This window comes from Myxocyprinus asiaticus, chromosome 9 (genome assembly GCF_019703515.2).
Source record: "Myxocyprinus asiaticus isolate MX2 ecotype Aquarium Trade chromosome 9, UBuf_Myxa_2, whole genome shotgun sequence".
In the NCBI taxonomy this organism is placed as follows: domain Eukaryota; kingdom Metazoa; phylum Chordata; class Actinopteri; order Cypriniformes; family Catostomidae; genus Myxocyprinus; species Myxocyprinus asiaticus.
The window spans coordinates 11,195,317-11,212,247 of NC_059352.1; the positions used below are offsets into that span (position 1 = coordinate 11,195,317).

General features: G+C 39.2%; 1 protein-coding gene across 1 annotated transcript in view; it reads right to left on the reverse strand.

The window, feature by feature from the left end:
• Window positions 1-16,931, reverse strand: part of LOC127445670 (contactin-4-like) — a 270,651-nt gene that overhangs the window by 142,647 nt on the left and 111,073 nt on the right. The gene's annotated exons all lie outside the window — the stretch shown is intronic.

Genomic DNA, 16,931 nt, shown 5'->3' on the forward strand with positions numbered 1-16,931 from the left:
TCCAGTACCCTAGAATCGGCCACATTATGCCAACTCACTGCCAAGTGCCATCTCCTATCAGATATTTTTGCATCGGCTCCAGTGTGTATACCCTTCCTTGTGGCGTGACTGGAAGCATGTTGCGTCAGCAGCGTAAGAGACCCGGGTTCGGATCACGTGTTGAAACCAGGAAATAATTGTGTTTGCCTAAAATTAGTGGTGACTGCGATTCAAAGGACGCATTTTTACTCCACTGATGGTTAGGTTTAGGTTTGGGTTGGGGACACAGTTTATAAACAACTTGCTTCACAATTCGCTTTTGGCAAGCCTAGAAAATGGAGCTCACACGTGCCCATATGCCCAATGATACTTACTGCTTTGGGGCAGTGTTTTGAATCTCGGTAAGCACGGACCGATTTTAGCTAAAGAAAAGTAAACCTACTGTTTCTGATTTCATTGTGAAAACAGCTGAAACAACATATTTACTGACACTAACAAGCCAAGATCGCACAGTAAAAGCCTACTTAAAGAGCTCAATCCCAAAACTCTACCATCTCTAATCATAAGCAATGATATTTTATGAGGGTTAACAGATTCGGGCTAAGGTGAGGACAAAATCAATGAGTCCCTTTAAACAGAAGAGTGCTCTTGCAGTTCACTGCACCTTGACTGTGGCAGTGTTTTCTAAGCGTGGGCCACACATGAGTGCTTTTAATGGCTCTTGCAGTTATCAGGCCGCCTTTGAATTTTATTCATCACAAAGTGTGCCAGCAACCATTACAAAGCCATTCCATGCATCACCGTTGAAACTAATTTATATTTGACAATTGACGGGAAACAATAACAAGTCACAACAGCTTCTAGCTTGTCTCTTGTGCAATTGTTGTAGGAAATCTTTGGGAAATGTTATTCATACAGGCAGATTGACTACATGGATGGGCACCTTGTAAAGTCTTGAGGGAGAGCTATTCAAAAGCACTTGGTTCCAGAATCCTTTACTGTTTTGGGGGAAAATGAACAATTAGATGTAGAACAATGATGTGACTGTGAAATGCTAATGTAGGACCTGGACATAAAATTTGCTTTTATACAAAACTGCTTTGCCACTGTAGATTTCTAGGTGATAACTGGAAATGTGTAAGTTTCAAAAACTTATTTTGAACTTATTACCACCTAATTAAATCTGGTTCTCAACTGGTGAGTTGAAAAATAAATAGACTTATCCACTTTTAAAATTCAGAGAAAACACTTCCCAAATATTTTGCTGTTGACATCAAACGAGCGAGTGTCCAACAAACTCTATGGTATTTTGGCACATATACATCTGTCACTTGGTAGAATCTGCAGTAGCCAAATTAGATAGATGCCAACATAGACAGGTTGACTGATATTTCCTCATCCTTGAAAACCATTAAAAAACACACCAGGTAAAAGAAAATATGACCCAGACTACTTTAAATACAGCAGCAAGGATATGCCAACCACAATTTGTTTTGTGTGGTGAATTATTGACTGCCAAGTGCATGAAACCATTGAAATTCAGGAGACATTTAGAAACCAAAATGGTCAATTTCCTATTCAGCCTTCAGTATGTTATGCTAATAATTTAGCACATTATTAGACCTATGCAGATCGTGGGTTATATGAATAACTACAATGCTTGACTTTAAGGCCATTATTGTTTACTTACTGTAATGGGTCACCACTCAATACCAATTTTTAAATCTTGGTCCTGAAGCAAAACCTGTTTAGAACCACTAAATTAGATCACTGAAGACAGTTGTTATGGCATCCCTGTTGCAATTCATGGATCCAAAATATACATGCTGATGTAAATTTTTGCTAGACCAGCAAGCTTTTGAATTCAAAACAGTGAAGTCAGCTTTGTGGGGCCCCTGCTGTCATCTTCCACAAAGGGATTCTGCAGTCACTCAGCTGAAAAGTACATCAATGAGTATGAATAAATCATGTTCAAGAAACCCTTACAACTGACCTCATCAAGTAAGATTCTAACAAAATAATGATCAAGAGTGCTTTTATGTGTTGAATATTCTTGTCAATTGAAAACAAGGCTGTATGAAACAGTGGCAACACTTATGCTTCATCAGTTTTGAGTAACTAACTAAAAGTAACGATGCTACTAACTTCAACTGTATTAACTAACTTGGGTGTTAAGCTTGTTAACTGCCTGAGCTTCACCGATCATATAAAAAGTAATGTGCAAAACAGCTTATTTTCACATAAAAAACATTTCCCATTTTAGGCCATCTCTCAGTCTGGGTGACACAGAGAAGCTCATTCTTGTTTTTGTGGTCTCTCGTTTGGATTACTGCAACACTATTTTGAGTGGCCTGCCAAAGAAAGACCACGACAAGCTACAGATGCTTCAAAACATCACCACTAGAGTTCTCACTAGAATGAAAAAAAAAAAAAAAAAAACTCAAATTTGACTCCAATTCTGAAATCATTACATTGGCTTCCTATTAAATCTAGAGTGGACTTTAAGGTGCTCTTGCTTGTTTTCAAAGGCTTACATGACTTGGCCCCTTCATGTTTGAACGAACTCATAGTGGTCCAGACCTCAGCTCATTTATTAAGGACCACCCAAAACTCAGCCTTCCATGTTCCCCGAACTAGACTTTGTACCATGGGTGATAGAGCTTTCTCAGTGTATGGTCCGCGTATCTGGAATTATCTTCCTCCCCATCTTCGTAATTTAGACTTTGTGGGGGTCTTCAAGAAGGATTTAAAAACCTATCTCTTCAAACAGGCTTTCCCTACCCCTTAACTTTTGTTAACGCCGCTTTTGTTTATATTGCTACGATTTCTCAGGGCCAGCAAAGCCTTCTCTGCTGGTGTAACATGCCTAATAAATAAATATTTTTTAATCCTTTAATTCTCAGTGACCTTTTTGCATATGTATTTTCAATCGCTTTTCACTCTTAATTAATCTACAAATGAATAGCAAAAAACTAAAAAATGTATCCAATCAGAATTTATTCCATGATGCTTACAAGCAAAGTGTGACAACTGTTTCACAAATCGCATGCCCAAAGCCATGCTCCTTAGCCGAAGCACCGCATGAGTCTGAGCCCCACCCCACCAGGCCTTCAGAATTTCCACAGTATCCCTCAACACTGCAGTGAATAGGCATCTAAAGTCAGATTGTCAGATTCATCAGCCAATCAGATTGATTTATTTGTTCTTGTGGGTGTGAGCGTCACTCAAGGCCTTCTAGCTGGCCTTGAGTGACGCAATCATGCTTCAAGTGATGTACGCAATTTGAAAGCGAAGAGCGCAAGATCTTGCTGACGAGTCGGCTGTCATCACTGCTGTTATTGCCATTGAGAAAGAGATCCTCATGGATTACAAACCTGAGATGTTCTGCATGATCGTGTGATTGATTAATTAAACAGGAAAGGAGGACTGATTTTCACTTCAGGCAAATTGGTAAGTGCTTTTTGCATTGTTATAGCAACATCAGGAGTTTTCTAAGTGTAAATTAGGCTGCTTGAGCATTCAGTGTCGGATCAAGTTTTGAAAAGTAACGTGTACCCTGACAAAACAAAATTTATTGCAAGCAAAATTTAAATCGCAAATATTACTAGAGAGATTTTTCTTGGTATTAGACCTCCTTGGTTCTGGCTTTCATGCATGGATGTGTTTTTAAAATTTCAATTGGTATTATTAGTTGACTGCCACGTAATGTATGATAGGCATACGTTGTCTTATTTATTGTGAAACTGTGTTTTCTCAATAGCATGAATAGCACTGAAGGCCTAGACTTAAACTGCACAGGCCACGGCTGCTTTTGTGTTTTTATTTTGTACTTAGCTTATTGTAAAGTACTTTGAGATTGCTTTGCAATGTATAACTAGAGTTCTGCTTACTGCCCACTGCTGAGAACAGGTAGTACTTCAGGGCTGAATTGCTCCGATGGAAGGAATATTCCTTATTACTGTCCAAGGACATGATTAATTGTGTTGATTTTTTAACACATTATTTTTTTAATATAATTAATCGCCGTAAATTAACGTGTTAAATCGACAACCCTAATACATACATACATACACATATACATACATATATATACTTTTGGCCGCCAGTGTGTGTGTGTGTATATATATATATATATATATATACACACACACTGGCGGTCAAAAGCTTGGAATAATGTACAGATTTTGCTCTTATGGAAAGAAATTGGTACTTTTATTCACCAACGTGGCATTCAACTGATCACAATGTATAGTCAGGACATTAATAACGTTAAAAATTACTATTACAACTTGAAAAAAATGTTCAGAACTCCTTAAACTACTTCAAAGAGTTCTCATCAAAAAAATCCTCCACTTGCAGCAATGACAGCTTTACAGATCCTTGGCATTGTAGCTGTCAGATTGTCCAGATTCTCAGGTGACATTTCACCGCACACTTCCTGTAGCACTTGCCATAGGTGTGGCTGTCATGTCGGACACTTCTCACGCACCTTACAGTCTAGCTGATCCCACAAAAGCTCAATTGGGTTAAGATCCATAACACTCTTTTCCAATTATCTGTTGTCCAATGTCTGTGCTTCTTTGCCCACTCTAATCTTTTCTTTTTGTTTTTCTGTTACAAAAGTGGCTTTTTGTTTGCAATTCTTCCCATAAGGCCTGCACCCCTGAGTCTTCTCTTTACTATTTTACATGAAACTGGTGTTGAGCGGGTAGAATTCAATGAAGCTGTCAGCTGAGGACATGTGAGGCATCTATTTCTCAAACTAGAGACTCTGATGTACTTATCCTCTCGTTTTGTTTAGTTTAGTATCTGGCCTTCCACATTTCTTTCTATCCTTGTTAGAGCCAGTTGTCCTTTGCCTTGAAGACTGAAGTGTACACCTTTGTATGAAATCTTCAGTTTTTTTTGGCAATTTCAAGCATTTTATAGCCTTCATTCCTCAAAACAAACACTGATTGACTGACGAGTTTCTAGAGAAAGCTGTTTCTTTTTTGCCATTTTTGACCTAATATTGACCTTAAGACATGCCAGTCTATTGCATACTGTGGCAACTCAAAAACAAACACAAAGACAATGTTAAGTTTCATTTAAAGAACCAAATAGCTTTCAACTGTGTTTGATATAATGGCAAGCGATTTTCTAGTACCAAATTAGCAATTTAGCATGATTACTCAAGGATAATGTGTTGGAGTGATGGCTACTGGAGATGGGGCCTGTCTAGGTTAGACCAAAAATTGCTTTTTTTTTTTTTTTTAAATAATGATGTTGCTGTTCCCCTTCTGTCACTCACTCAACGTTATGTTGATGAAGTGACACTAGGGGTCGCTCCTGGGAGCCTCAGATATCTCTGATCTTTGAGAAAAGGCCAATGAGAATTGGCAAGTGGAATTTGCATGCCACTCCCCCGGACATACGGGTATAAAAGGAGATGGAATACAACCACTCATTCAGATTTCTTCTTCGGAGCCGAGTGGTTGTGTTCATTCAAGCTGAACTACTACTGGTCCATTCATCTCTGTGTGGCAGTGGGCAGGCCCCGGCGTGGATCCGCCTGCAGGAAACAGATGCCACCCGTCTCATGGCCAGCCGCCAAGAACCCGAGGAAGGCTTCAAAGCACCCCTGAGACGGGCAGCCCAGGAAGTCGGGAACTCACCCTTCAGGAGCTGTTAAAGAGACCACTCCTTTCCCCGACGGAGGGTTGGGTGGAGAATCCTTATTTTCCTTTTCTTTTGATTTTGCCACACGCCCAACGGGCTGTGGTACCCACTTTGTCAAAAAAACAGCAGTTCCCTCACTTCCTGGGCCTCACAGTCGGTGTTCATGGCCGTCGTTATCACGACCTCCGGACACCGTTTCTCTCTGGCAGGTTCGGCACCCCAGATGTGGGCTGACCTAGAATTCCTACAGGCAGGACTGCGACTGTGTTGGCACATCAACTGCCTCAAGTTGCTGGCAGTATTGCGTGCCCAGCGGAGGCTTTTGCCATTGATCTGGATGGACAACACGGCAACGGTTGCGTACATCAACCACCAAGGCGGTCTACGCTCTCATCAAATGTCGCAACTCGCCTGCCGTCTCATCCTCTAAAGTCAGCAGCGGCTCAAGTCGCTGCGAGCCACTCATATCCCGGGCAACCTCAACAGCACAGCGGATGCACTGTCGCGGCAGGTCACGCTCAGGGGAGAGTGGAGACTCCAACCTCAGGTGGTCCAGCTGATCTGGAGTCGATTCGGTCAAGCGCAGGTGGACCTGATCGCTTCCCAGGAATCCTCCCACTGCCCGCCCTGGTATTCTCTGACCGAGACTCCCCTCAGCACATACGCATTGGCACACAGCTGGCCCCTGGGGCTGCGCAAGTATGCGTTTCCCCCAGTGAGCCTACTTGCACAGACATTGTGCAAGGTCAGGGAGGACGAGGAGCAGGTCATCCTAGTGGTACCTTATTGGCCCACTTGGTTCTCGGACTTCACGCTCCTCGCGACAGCCCCCATGGCAAATTCCCCTGAAGCAGGACCTTCTTTCCTAGGGACGGGGCACCATCTGGCACCCGTGACCAGACCTCTGGAATCTCCATGTCTGGCCCTTGGACAGGATGCGTAAGACTTAAGTGGCCTACCACCAGCAGTGGTAGACACGATCACTCAGGCCAGGGCTCCCTTGAAGTGGCGTCTGTTCACTAAGTGGTGTTCTTCCTGAGGCGAAGACCCCCAGAGATGTGCGGTCAGATCAGTGCTTTCCTTTCTGCAGGAGAGGCTGGAGGGGCGGCTGTCCCCCTCCACCTTGAAGGTGTATGTAGCCGCTATATCGGCACATCACGATGCAGTTGATGGTAAGTATTTGGGGAAGCATGACTTGATCGTCATGTTCCTGAGAGGCGCGAGGAGGTTAAACCCCCCCAGACCGCGCCTCGTTCCCTCGTGGGACCTCTCCGTGGTCATTCGGGGTCTAAGGGGAGCTCCATTTGAGCCCCTAGAGTCAGTAGAGTTAAAGGCACTCTCTTTGAAGACTGCCCTCCTGATGGCGCTCACCTCAATCAAGAGGGTAGGGGCATTCAGGCGTTCTCTGTCAGTGAACTGTGCCTGGAGTTCAGCCCGGGTGACTCTCACGTGATCCTGAGACCCCGACCGGGCTATGTGCCCAAGGTTCCCATGACCCCGTTCAGGGATCAGGTGGTGAACCTGCAAGCACTGCCCCAGGAGGAGGCAGACCCAGCCTTGACGTTGCTGTGTCCGGTGCATGCTTTGCGCATCTACTTGGATTGCACGCAGAGCTTTAGAATCTCCAAGCAGCTCTTTGTCTGCTTTGGGGGACAGCGGAAAGGAAGCGCTGTCTCCAAGCAGAGGATCGCCCACTGGGTCATTGACGCCATCGCTATGGCATATCACACCCAGGACGTGCCCCCCCTCCCGTGGGGCTGCGCGCCCACTCTACCAGGGGTGTAGCGGCCTCCTGGGCTCTGACCAACGGCACCTCTCTAGCAGACATTTGTAGAGCAGCAGGCTGGGCAACACCTAACACCTTTGCGAGGTTCTACAACCTCCGGGTTGAGCCAGTTTCGTCCCGTGTGTTGTCAGATTCAAACAGGTAAGTCTTGCGACAGCTGGCCGGGTGTACCGCTTGCGCATAGCACATTTCCCCTCCCTTGAGGCGAAGACGTGCGCTCTTTCTCCCAGTCGCGTTCACAAAAGTATGGACCCTGGATGTCCTTCCTCCTTAGCCCTGTGGCTGGCGTGTTTTCTGAGAAACTCGCCGCTGGCCAAGTATGTGTGCTAATTAGGCCCTGTACTGGGGTAGGTGCTCCACATGCACTGGTTACCACATTGGTAACCCCATGTGATATATTTTCTGCAAAGTGGTTTCCCCATTGGTAAACCGCGTCTTCCTTGGGCAGATGCCCCTCTGCCCCAGGTCACCATGTCTGTAGAAACTCCTCCCCCCTCGGGTAGGACCTACCTTGGGACCCTTCCACATGACGTGCTTCCGACTAGACTCGGTAAGACCATGTGACGTATTTCCACTTGAAAGCCACCCCCTCCCTGGGTGGGGTGTGGTCTCCGCAGTGTCCTCCTCTTTGGAGGGACACCCCCCGACATGGACCTTATATGGCCCCCAGCTGAATGATTTCATTCCATTTGGGGAGAAAAAAAGAGAAAAGGCTGCGGCTGGGCCGGCCGGTCCTAATTTTTTTGAGCAGTCGACTTGTCCCTGAGGTGCAGGGGACCGTTTGATGCCCACAAGAGCGTTGGGGGAGGTTACGTGATGGCCAGGTGCGCTGGCTATGAGGCACACAGAGGTCTGCCCATCTCGCCCCGCTAGTCCACGTAACACAGTTTAGTAGTTGAGGCATTTTGTATAGGGACCCCTAGTGTCACTTCATCGACACAACGTCGAGTGAGTGACAGAAGGGGAACGTCTCAGTTACTGTCGTAACCTCCGTTCCCTGATGGAGGGAATGAGACGTTGTGTCCCTCCTGCCACAACACTACCCGCTGAATGGGCCGGGACCTTGTCTCGGCTCCTCAGTGCAAAACCTGAATGAGTGGTTGCATTCCATGTCTCGTTCCCTCCATCAGGGAATGGAGGTTACGACAGTAACTGAGACATTTTTTACATCAGTAATGTCCTGACTATACTTTGTGATCAGTTGAATGCCACTTTGGTGAATTAAAGTACCAATTTCCTTCAGAAACAGCAAAATCTGTACATTATTCCCAGGGTTGGGAGGGTTGCTTTTTAAATGTATTCCACTACAGATTACAGAATATATGCTGTAAAATGTGAAAAACCTAAATATCTTATGCAATGTTGTTTCTAAAAATCCTTGTTTTAAGGATTTTTAGATATTTCTACAGGAAATTAATACAAAAATTATTATCAAGAAAAAAATTAATTATGATCCATCGTGAATTTTCTTGATAAAAAAATATGATCGTGCCTGGTAACATGTGCATGCAAAATGGCTAGAAATAGCACTTTAGCTTAGCGAAAAGCTGACAATTTACACAAGGTTTATTTCTGTTTCTTCTGCTCCAAACTTACTTCAAATTTATTTCTCTGTCTGCTCGTATGAATAACCCATCATAAGAAAATGTTTCACTGCTGTTCAAATGCACATCATTTATATGTAGAAATGTTTTCCATCTGAAAGGACTAAATATTAAATGAAACAAATGACAATAAAATGCAAAGTAATCTCTTCAGTAATCAAAATACTTTTTGAATGTAACTGTATTCTAATTACCAATGATTTTGTTGAAATTGTAACTGTAGTGGAATACATTTACTTGTATTTTGTATTTTAAATACGTAATCCCATTACATGTATTCCATTACTCCCCAACCCTGATTATTCCAAACTTTTGGCCGCCAGTGTGTGTGTATATATATATATATATATATATAAAATACTATTTATTTGCAGCTTGTAGTGTAGCTAACTACTTATTTAAAAGGGTAGTTTAAAGGTATAATTCACCAAAAATTTTAATTTCACTTAACTTCATAATTCACTCACTCTAATCTTCTTCCAAACCCCTATGACTTCTTTCTTCTGTGGAACACAAAAGGAGATGATAGGGAAAACTAGCAACCATTTTGTGGAAGCTAAAGGGGATCTGAATAATTAATAAATAATGAATAAAGATGTTAGGCAGAATTAAACTCTCCGTTACCATTCACTTTTATTGAATGGTTAAAAAAAAGATGCAATTTAAGTCAATAGTGACTGAGAGTGAACATTCTGCCAAACATCTCCTTTTATCTTCAATGGAAGAAAAATGTCAAAAATGAGTTTGGAAAACAATGAGGGTGAGTAAATAATGACAGACTTTTCGTTTTTGTGTGAACTATTTCTTAAACTGTAGTTGAACTACTTAACATTACGAGTTAACATTAAGTTGCAAAGTAGCTTCCCCAGCACTGCGCCACATGCTAACCAGTGACATTTAATGGCACATATTGTTCAAATCAGATGAATTAACCCACATTAACCTCCTCTCCAGTGGTTTCTGGTGCTGTGGTGTCACCTGGAGCACTGATGCAGGGATGAAGAGGCCTTTTATGGGCTATATCAATCCTAAATCTTCCTCACTCCCTGCAATCACTTCCCCCTAAACACCGACCATTGATTGGTTCTGCTTCAGGGCCAGATTTAAATGTGAAATTATGGAGCTCAATGGTTTATGAAGAGGACTATAAGGTCAGCTAGAATGTGACATGCTGGCTTGGGGACAAGTCTATTAGGAGGCTTTGCCTAATTATTTCTTAAAACATAAATTTCTTTTTAACCCTGGGAGCCGATAGCAATTCGAGACACTGGTCTCCTATTAGGGAAAGCAATTCTTGAGAATTTTGCACAGATTAATATGTGACTTTGTGGTAAAGCATCGTACACCTCTGCAGTGAGCACTTTGTAATGAAGTAATTTCTGTAATTACTTTTTCACTGGGTCTGAGAGAATCGGCATCAATGAGCTGTTGAAACCATGCTGCTTATTTTATTTGTAATGGGTGATATTAAATGGATAAGAAATTACACTAAATTACAATGAAACTCACACTGACTTATTATGTGTCTTTTAAAATGCCCTTTGTGCTTGTTTAAAAAAAAACAAAGTGCTTTTATAAACAGGCAGTGCTTAAATTCAAATTAAAATAAGACTTAAAAATCTGTGTCAGGACAGCTGGCCCTTTCCCCCAAATGCATATTCCAAAGGCCACCAAAAGTCACAGATGTGTCATGAACTGTGTGAAGCTTATTGACAGATTGTTAATACTTGTAATACTTGCAAGCTAATTACCCTTATGAATGTCAGGGCACAGCTGGGAATGAGGCAAACTAATTATTCATCATTTGTTCATATTAATGTGACACAATGTCATACTTCTTTGTTTTGAGAGGAAATTACAGAAATTCTGTTTCAGTATCTGGTTATTGGTTTGGATTAAGTTCATTTTAAAATATAATGATTTTTATTAACAAAAAGCAAACAGCAGGAATATAAACTAGGAATGCAGGTGTTTGAAATATGGTGGAAGGTGGAAGAGAGGCCATGAATTTCACATTTAAAAAGGTTTAGGGCAATATAAGTAAGGCATAGCATTTTTACTGTATTATATTTGTATATATATAAGTTTGCACAGATTACAAAAGTTTTGTATCATTCTTTTAACGGAATACAACAAATTTATATTCTGTTATTAATTTATTCACCCTCATGTTGTTCCAAACCCATATGACTTAATTTCTTACATGGACCATACCCGATATTTCGAAGAATGTACTGGTTGCTCTTTTCCATGCAATTACATCTGGGGACTGTAACTTTAAAGTTTAAAAAAATGACACAAAAACTACATAAAAATATAATGACAATGGCTCATTAGATTCGTTCCAAGTCTTCAGAATTCAAACAATAGCTTAGGGTGAGAAACGGACCGAAATGTCAGCTCCTAGCTCTCCTACACTAGAAAGACATCACCAAAAACAATGAAAACAAAGGATTGAAAAGAAACTTAAAAGAACAATCCAGTTCCTATTATTTGTAATTACATCAAAAATGAAAAAAAAAAAAAAAAAAAAAAAAAAGTACAAGATTTGGAACGACATAAATAATGACATAATTTTAAGTTTTGGTAATATTATTAATTCAAACACTGCTTAACTTTAAGCAAAATCCCAGCTATAGGAACAAGATCATGGAAAGCAAACAACCAGCCAAAAAAACTGCCCATGAGCACTTATGATTAAAAGCCTATTGGACTCAATCTGGGGACGATGGGGAGGCAACAAAGGGCTAGACTGCCACTTTCATGTCAATGAAACACAGGATGTTAGATAAAAGCCTAACAAAAGCCATACAATTGAGAGAGAAGAACAAAGTGGACAAACACATTCAACATCTAAGGTACTGAATTAATTTGAGAAAAAAAAAAAAAAAAAAAAAATAGTCTTTTTGGGGTATATTTTGGATAGAGATAAAAGCCATAGTGATTTTGAGAGGGGACATATGGTCATCATCAGCGCGAGTGAGGCACAACAGTTTTGATTGCAGGAGGTGTACCCGAATTGGGATACTGACAACTGTATCCTGATGTCACTGTTGTTTTTTTTGTCTGCTTTTTGGGTTTGGTTACGAGTGGTCACTTCAAAACATAACCAAAAAGAGCAAAGGGACTATTGTTGTTTAAAGTACTCCAGGATAGCACGTAGCTGAGATCTTTCAAAAAGAATGGATGCGCGATGGACGGAAAGAAAGAGTGGGGGTACTTAAATACATGCTTCTTGTAGTATCTACAGCTGAAACCATTCACTTATTTAAACACGGCATAAAAGCATGGCGCACCAACCACTTGCTGGAAGGCACAACTTGAAGAATGCACATGCACACATCCGCATTACCATTTCTGAGGGAAATCCAGATGGTATTCATTTAAGCAGTGTTGTAAAATATAAATGTGATAAAGATTTTTTTTTTTTATTTATGCACACTTTAAATAGGGACAGGCAACTATTCTTTTAAAATAAAGCTACAAAATAATCGAAACTCTAACTGTACACCAACATTTTGAACATTTTTTTTTATTTTTTTATGCAGTTTTATTATTATATAAAATGTTTGAAGAAAGTATTTTAACGAAATCTAGCTCTTTAATAACTACTTTCTGAAATGACTAATAATGAAACTCTTTTCCTTTTGTGGTCAACTCCAAAAGGAGTCTGTATTATTATTATATCCCTTATTATTATAACCACCCCCCCCCTCCACACACACACACACAAAAAAAAAAGAGACACATATTATTACTTAGTCCAAACAGAAAGCTGATAAAAGTCCACATAAAATAACAAAAGTGTGTATCAAATTGTGCCACATACCCCGACATAAGTCGTAGCTACATAAAAAAAGCTATTGTACATTTTCACATTATTGCCTTGGAAAAAAGATACAGTTTCTCTCGTCACACCCCATCACAACTACCAAAACAAAAGCTATGCCTCTCTTTAAATCTACGCCTTTATTAAAACGCCTACTATAGTCTTTTCAGCAAAAAAATAAAATAAAAATAATTGAAAACAATCATGAGACACACAACAGTTTTTTTGTGTTATTTAAACCAAAATACAAAAACATTGTTTTGGTCAACAAATAATGTAATTCATAAATTGTAAAAAAAAAAAAAGAATATCACATTTAAAATATTTTAAAGCATTTTTACCCCCAAAGTATGGCTACTGTCTGTTAAAAACACATACACAATTTTTAAATAAGCCAAAAGAACAGCCAAAAATCCTAAACTTTAAATGCTTAAAAATCCAATCTGTCTTTGTGTAAAAGAATAAATAAAATAAATAAATAATAATAATAAGGTCCGTGTTCAGATAATTTGTTTTCTTGTTTTTGTCTTCAAAACTAAATAAACAACAAACCGTACATTTATCACATTTCCGTTATCTCTCTTTATCACATCACAACAATTTATGTTGTATCTGCTTGTTTTTCAATTTAAAAAGAAAACAAGAAAACTCATTTGTGCTTATAAACCAAGATTATAACTTGAATATTTGTTTTGCCCTTGTGGGTGGGCCTGACACTCCTGTTTCCACTGATTGGTCAACATGCACCATTATCTGTTCTTCCTCAACCCTGTTCATAGAAAATAAGAGTTCACCAAGTTCATGTTTGCGGATTGATTTTGCAGATAGATTCTAATCATTTTAATGAATAATATTAATATTTCTTAGAAAAACTTCTGACTACTGCATGTTTATTGCAATCTCATCAAGCAATGGACACTTGGATACGACAACCATTGAACTCACCAACTCGCTTTTGTCATCGCGGGATGGGGTGGCAGTACTTTTTTATTTTTAAAAGGAAAATTATGAATTGGGATGCTGTGCACAGACATAACTGTAACTAAATATACTTTGTTATGTGGTCATTATTTTTGTTGTTGTTATTAATGATAATTAAATCAAGCCAATAATTGCAGGGGAAACATAAGGGAAAACATATGTTTATTGGATGTGAATACGATCGCAGAACATGGTTTTGAGGAGTAGCCTATAAAGGACACAAGGGGACCATATATTTTTATTTTTATATTATTTATTTTTTTGGGGGAAGGGGCTCAGCCCTTATTGTTTGTGTATTATTATTTTATTCTGTCTTTGATGTCCCTAGTGTAATTAATTTATTGATCATCTGAGTAATTGATCATCTGTTTTATTAAACTTTTTTTGTATCAAAAAGATAAATGTAATAGGCCTACACCAAAAGTGTATTAAAAGTGTTGCCCATTAATTCAACCCGGTCTTAGAGAATTTCGTTGCTGGTAGGCAACATCAAGCTAAAAATCCAGGCACTCACATGGGGTATAGACCTAATATTAATAAGGCCGGTTATTATAATGTGAAATAATATTAAAAACCATAATCAAATTGTAGCTTGAAGAGCCTTACTTATGTACAGCAATGATTTTACTTAATTCCAAATAAGTTTTAAACACATTCGCTGTCCATAAATAATATTTTATTGCGTAATGGTTGAACGCATATCGTGAAAGTAACATCTTGCCTATGCAAATCGTATAGCCCAGATGTTAAAGAGAGACAACTGCATAATAGATAAGGGTGTCATTTTATTCAATCAGTTCATGGTTAGTTGTTGTATACTAAAAATAAAATGAAAACTATTTGTAGACAGTAAAATGTAAGGTTTATTCTGTTCAGTTTATTAGCCTACTGTATATGGACGCAAATTTACACCTCCACTGACATTTCAGTTTTAAAAAGGTATACAGGTAGACATGTCGGGCAAAATAAAGTCCTTTCTGACTGTAGCCATAGCAACGTGCGCACATGAAACCGTATCGTGAGCACCGCATTGACTGTAAAAAAATAAAAAATAAAAAAATAAAAAAAAGGAAAACCTGTCCTCAATGTAGGCTATGTGATAAACTTGTGGTGATTTAGCACTCGAAAAGGCTTTTATTCTGAAGAAAAGGAATGAGGAAGGACAGATGACATTGCAGGTTTAACCAATCAGTAGAAATGGGCGTCACATCCATCCACTTGTGCAAATCAAATAATAAGATTGTATACTTATTTTAAGCACTTGAATGAAAAAAACAAGAAATTAAGCTGAATTCCTGTTTTTCTAGTTCTTATATGAAACGAAAAAATGAAAAATAAAGTGTTTTCTCAATTCTGATCATTTCTTTCTAGATGAAAAATTAGAAAACAGTCGGTTTATTGGTTATTCCGTTTTGAAGACAAAAATGAAAAAAATGAAAAAAATAATAATAATTATCCAAAGGTACACAGACCTAATAATAATAATAATTTTTTAATCTCTGGAACACAATTCCATTTCCAATTCAGCTGCAATAAAATTCCTAGTCCAGCCTTTTTTCTTTTCTTTTTTTTTTTTTTTTTTACTTAAAACTTGAATGGGTCCTTATTTAATTTCAAATCACTTAACATATGTATTTATTACTTGAGTAACAGCTATGTATTTGGACTGAGAAGGAAACCAGAATGTAGCCATGATGTAACATCAAATGGGCACTTTCCTGTTCTGCAATTCATAACAGCTCAAAGTGAAGAAAAACGGCGCCACTGAAGAACTCCCAGTTCTACAAAAGTGATCTGACAGGATGTACAGTAATCTAAATGAACTTGACCATCATGTGCCGCCACCGTGGGCGATTTTTAAATGATAGCATAACTTATCATGGCTCTCGTGAGCCGACATGATTTTACGAAGACTGGTGATTCACGTGACCCCTCAGATGTTTAAAACTCAACATAGATAACCACTGCCACGGACAACAAGCATATATGCAAATGACTTTTGACTAAAATCCCCACAGCTACCGAGATATAGCCCTTGTGTCAACTAGCCCCATTCTCCCCTTTAAGATTATGTCTTCAATATCCTCTGACTCCTCTAAACCTTAATTATTCTATTCTACCTGTCACCACACTGTTCAACATGTTGTTAATGCAAGAAATGCATAACTTAATTGTAATCTCTCGCTAAGTCAACGAGAACTTTAATTGCTATTGCACATTAAGAGAGGGGTCTTCTGGAAGACCCAAGAAAATTTGAAAATGAGAAGATGGTATATGTGTAATACGATTAAGACTCAGCACACGGTCTTTTCTATCAGTGGCATTTTAATTAAAAACATTCTGAAATTCCCCAGAATGCAATTACTGCTTTAGGGACTGGTGCATCGACACTTTCAATTTTTCTAATTTCCTATGCATCTACTGACAATCCTTTCAAAATCTGCATAATTCATCAAGTTCTATTGAGAGAGAGAGAGAGAGAGAGAGAGAGAGAGAGAGAGAGAGAGAGAGAGAGAGAAAACATTTCATCATATTCAATGAAAGTGTCTTTTATAATCTGTACTTTTGATAATTTGAAAGTGCACAAAGGCACAATACAAGCTTACACAAAAGTAACTGTAAATGTATTTTCACACAAAGTGATTTTCAACAGTCATTTATTTGAAAAGAAAAGGCAAAGCTGTTTAGAGACAAATCCATTCTAAGAGACAAAACCTAGTTCAAGAACTACTATTATTTCTAAACCTACTCCTAACAGGAAGCTGCTAAAAGTCCTCATAGAATAAAAAAGAAAATAATGCTATTTTGTAGAAATGGTACATGCTTTAAAGACTCCATAAAAGGTGTGATTTCAATTCAAAAGTGAGCATTGCTACGCTCTACTCACGCTGAAACACAGCACACCTGAAATGAGTACTCTGAAGACTACAGGGCATTACTCTCTTATATGTGGCCATTTGAAATACCCTACATGAAGACACATCACTGCTACTTTATTTTGATTACAGTCAAACTGAATACTTACAGCTGTTGAGACAGCTGTAACAAATAAAACCTCAAATATTGCCTCTATTAATTCAAATGTATCTCTCCG